The sequence below is a fragment of the Trichosurus vulpecula genome, chromosome 1 (assembly GCF_011100635.1).
Source record: "Trichosurus vulpecula isolate mTriVul1 chromosome 1, mTriVul1.pri, whole genome shotgun sequence".
NCBI classification, from domain to species: Eukaryota; Metazoa; Chordata; class Mammalia; order Diprotodontia; family Phalangeridae; genus Trichosurus; species Trichosurus vulpecula.
This window is the reverse complement of record NC_050573.1, coordinates 303,434,292-303,439,521: the sequence shown is the minus strand read 5'-3', so window position 1 is coordinate 303,439,521 and position 5,230 is coordinate 303,434,292. Positions and strand designations below refer to the sequence as shown.

Below are 5,230 nucleotides of genomic sequence, written 5' to 3'. Positions count from 1 at the left end.
AATAGGGTAGTGGTGGGTTAGGTGGAGAGAAGGGGATGAATAAAAGATTTTGTAAAGGCAGAAACCAGGAGACATAACAATGGATAGGATACATGGAGTGAATGTAATGGTGGAGTCTTGAAGATCAGAAAGATTGTTAACTTGGTGAGTGGGAGGAAGCTCTTTACTGTAGTTTGGAAGCAAGGAAGGGGAATTGAGAGGAAAAAGAATGAGTTCTGTTTGACACACATTGATTTTGATATGTCTATGGTAAATAAAACCCAAGATGCCTAATAGACATTTGGTGATAAGGACTATAGTTCAAGAGATTGCTGGATTCAATTTATGTCTATATCTATGCCTAAATTAAGGGATAGATGTAGATCTAGTTATGAATTTGTATATATCTATATTATACAGATTGAGATTGATAAAGAATATATATATATATGCATATATATGTTAGCTAGAGAAATAGATTAAATATATATGTGGATGTATTTCTATCTTTATGTATATCTATACTTATATAGATATACATATATACACAAATACAGACATACATACGCATGTATTGTATTATCTGACTTGCATGTGTGCATATGTACATATATAAGTATATATTTTTGTGTGTGTTATGTATGTATGTATATGTGTATGTATATATGTATGTATGTAATGTCTGGATAGATAGATGAATTTTCTGCACAAAGATGAAAAACATGCCCAGTGGACTTGATGAAATTCTCAAGTGAGATTATATAGAGAGAAAAGAGAAGAGAAACAAGGACAGAGCCTTGAGGGACATGGACATATAGTCACCTATATGAAAATATAACAAGGGAGACAGAATAACAAAGGGAAAAAGAAGATGGATAGGAAAAGAACCAAGGGAGAATAATATCATAAAAACCTGGAAAGGACATATTATTCAGGGAAGATGGTATTTCCCAATATTGAAGATTGTAGATGGTTCAATGAAAATGATTGGGGGGAAAAAGGCCAATGATCTGGTAATTAATAAACCAATAGTAACTTTAAATTGAATGACAAGGTCAAAAGCAAGACCTCAGATAGTATAGGAGAGGAGAGGGAGAAAGGAGGGAATATGGAGGCACTGATTGTAGATGAATTTCACAAGGAGTTTAGCTTTGGAAGTAAGGAGAATTGTAAGATAATAGCTAGCCGGAGAGTCAAATTAGGTAATTATTTTTTTAAGGCATGGATTTGTGAGGTGGGATATAGAAATGTCTGTAGGTAATGAAGCAGACAGAGAGAGACACTGAAGGATAGGAAAAGAATGTAAATGATGAAAAGGGAAACCTGCTTGAGGAAACAAATTAGAATGAGATAAATGTACATATATTCCTTGTCAAGGAGATCCCCTCATCATATGAGACTTTTTCAGATGGGGAAAGACATTTAAGTGATGTGAAATGAAGAGGAAGGTAGAAGAGGGAGATCTAAGAAAAATAGATTCTGTTTTTCTTTTTTTGAAGAGTGTAAAGGAAGATCCTCAGAAAAGAGAGGAAAGCAGGGTGGTGACAGGGAAAGCATAATAAAGCATTAAAAAGGTTTGAAACAGCATCTATGGTGAGTGGGATAGTGAATCAATTAGAGGTGTAAAGAATTGCCTTGCTGCAGTGAGGGTCCTCTTGAGATTCTATAATATAAATTTGTAGGAAACCCAGCCAGCATGGTGTTGTGATTTTCTCTGGCTCCATTTGGCAATAGATACATGGAAACAGAGGCTGTGTATGACAGGAGTAATCCAAGGCTGAGGCTATCCAAGGCATGATTAACAAATTGATAAAATAAAAGGTATTTGAGTAAAGAGGATAGCACACAGATAAACTGGATCAGAAAGGTATTCTTAATCCTCTTCATGAGTAATGAAGTATTTAAGGTTACACAGAAGTGTAGAAGTACGAAAGTCTCTTACTGGAAAATATCAAGGTTTATATCAATTGTTCTTGGTGTGGTTTTGTTGTATTTTCAATAGAGAATAGGTTTACTCTGTCAACCTCACTATATTTGACTCTAATAGATTTAATTGTAGCACATGACTTAGCAAGGAAGGAGGAAATAAATAAAAATATTTAGTGCTAATAAAGTTGTAAATTTTCTATTATGTTTACTCATCTTTTAAAAAAATCATAAAATCATCAATTAGTACTTTTCTATATGCCTGGAATTTTTAGGCATGTCCTTATTATGTTTTAGTGAACATATTGTTTTCTTCTTTCTAGATTTCTTGAGGGATACAAATTGTGAATGTTTTGCATAAAGTAAATAAATATATAATAAAGTAGAAAAATGCACAAAACTTAAGGTCATATAAAGATAAGGATTTAAATCCCAACTCTCCAGTGTCTAGTGTAATGGAAGTCTGGCACATGAATAAATTGCATGGGATGGTGTCTCTCCTTTTGGGTTTCAAAGAAGACTATTTTCTAGAGAATCATAATGTTATTTGATGAAAGCGCCTGGAGAGATTATAGAGCATGTGTTGACATCTGCAACCACTTCTGCCTGGTTTACCATACCTTGATGCAGTGAGTCTTTGATTTTCTGTGAAATCATTCAAGAAGGGTTATCTCATTCAGATTCTTGTTTTGACTCATTAACTTTTGGCTTCCTTTGGTAAGTCCTAGGTTCCATGGGTCTGGTGAGAAACTAAATCTACCGTAGGAGTTTTAAATGTTCAATAGAGTGAGTCCTCAGAACTCTAGAAATTGGAATACAAGATGGGTTTCACAGCCAAAAATCTAGTATTGACGTGCCAAGGAACAAGAAGTTACTTTTTTTTTTTTTGCTTAATAAGGACATTTATTTGATAACATGAGATTTTTATGCCACAAGGACACAGGCTCCACCAACACCCTTGATTTTTTCCTCTGCTCTTGTGCTGCAGAACTTTGCCTTCACGATGACTGGCAGCTTGGGGAGTTTCCCTTTTCCTAGAACTTTGTAGTAGCCCGACGGCACAACATCAATGATAGGGGCAAGCCCCTCTTTGTTTTGGGCAGCATTAATCCTGGTCTGCTCGCTGACCAGTGTCCACAGCTTATCAAGGTTGACAGTTGGGCAGTAGCTTTGGTTCTCCTTCAAGTGGTAATGCCTCATATCTACTTTCCCGAAGTAACCTGGCTGATATTTTTCGAAGTTGATCCGGTGATGGTGCCGCCCTCCTGCATTGCCTGAGCTCCCGCAGCGCTTCTGGTGCTTTCCGATGCGCCCGCGACTTTGGCTGACTTGTCTTCGGGCTTCCGCACCTTCCTTAGTCGGGAAGGCATGTTGCAGGTCGCAGCAAAAGAGAAAAAGAAGCTGCACCGCAAGTGTCGCGAAAAGAGCAAAGAGCGAAGTTACTTTTTTTTTTAATGACCTTCTGGACTTCAGCCCAGTGATACCTGAGACTTGGGCTTATCCATCAGTCATGCTGCTCTTGGACTTGAAATTGGTAAGGTCAGTGGTGTGTCAGAACTTTGTTAAATTCTGAGCCGTACCCCTCCCACCATCCTTCTCACCTCTACCCCACCCCGGCAACAGAAACCAAAGGGGTATAGTGGTGGTATATGGGCCTTACTCCATCTGGAGCTCTGCTTGGTTTCAGTTCCACAGGAATACCCCCTGGTGTCTTCCCCTCCTCTACCACCTCCACCAATTTCCAACTTCCTTTTGTGTTTGGTCTTCCCCCTTTAGGTCGTAAACCCCTTGAGGCTATCTTTCTTATTTGTATTCCCAGTACCTAGTTCAGTGACTGATATATTAATAGGTCCTTAGTCAGTATTTACTAAATTTAACTGAGTATGCCTCTGGGGAAAATAAGTGAATGTTGACTTTTGCCATATCTTTGACATAAGTTCCCCTTTATAACAGCTAATCAACATTATGTGATTAAAAGTAACTGAGATGGTTGAGATAGCTAACAGTGTGAGAACACAGACAGTGGGGGCTTGAGCCATGGCATTACAGGGGAAATATCCCAACCTCTCAGGGTATCCTAGAAGCCTCAGAAGATAGGAAAGATATAGTCACCCTGTCTCTTTCAGGGAGAAGTGAGCGTTTATATGCTTGTAGTAAGATGCTGGATAGGTCATTTAATTCATCCAAGTCTCAGTTTCCTCATAGGTAAAATAAGGATAACAATGTCTGCCCTTCCTACTCCATACGATTATTGGGAGGAGGAGGAGAACAAGGAGGAGGAGGAGGAGGAGAAGGATGAGGAGAACTACTGCCCATGTTGCAGTAATCCCTGTTATCATTTGTTCTTTCAACTTTCTCAACTCAGTTAATGTATGACATTGTCACCAAAATATTGATAAAACCAATAAAGACTTGTCCAAATTGAAGCACAAGAAATAAAAATTGGATATTTTACCTTACAATCACTCCCTTCTCCCCCAAAATAACTTTTTTTTTTGCTATAGTGCTTAAGTTAACATTATGCTTGTCACGGCAAAACCAGTTTTAGATTTGGAAGGAAATTTGGAGATCATCTAGGCTTCTGTACTTACCTTTAATATAAAGATGAGGAAGTTAAAGATTACTATGATTATGTTACTGCACAAAGTCACATAGTTTATAATTGGTAGAGGAGAGACTGAAAGCTGGCATTCTGTTTTCATTAGACATTCTATTTCTAATGACTTCTTCACTAGCCCATTGAGTCTTATTCAAGTTTTGGGCAAAAAGGTAATGGGGGAGAGGCAGTGGAAGAGAGGAGGATGCTAGGGTATTCATAAAAAAGAATTAAAGATTATTTTGAATGACTTGAACTTAAAAAGAAGATAGGAATTTGGTGAGGAGAAGTTGATGAACATTTGGAGAAAAAAGTCAATTTCCAAATTCTCCTTCCTGAGTCTATGAAAAGGTTGAAAGATAAAGACTAGGGAAATGTCTAATGAGCTACAGAGAAATGTCCAATGGAAAGGAAAAATAATGTAGTTTGCAAGGCAAGTTAATTAAGAAAAGATAAGAATTTTTTTCCAAAATGGTGCAATAAATGAGAAATAAGTGTTAAAGGAAACAAATACATAGAATCACATTATAAGCTGTTAATGGAGATAAAAGAAAGGATTGTAGATATGGTTTTCCCATTGTAAAGAAGTGATTAGAAAGAAGAGGAAAAAAGAAATAGTATATCAAAAACGAAAAGGGGTAATTCACACACACACAAAAAGAATAAAAGATATCATAGGAAACTATTTTGCCCAAATATATGCCAATTAAGAAAAATGCTTGGAATGAA

The 5,230-nt window shown here is 36.9% G+C and overlaps 1 pseudogene; it reads right to left on the bottom strand.

Moving 5' to 3' along the window:
* Positions 1-2,829: 2,829 nt before the first annotated feature.
* Positions 2,830-3,275, bottom strand: LOC118834773 (annotated as a pseudogene).
* Between the last annotated feature and the right edge of the window lie 1,955 nt (positions 3,276-5,230).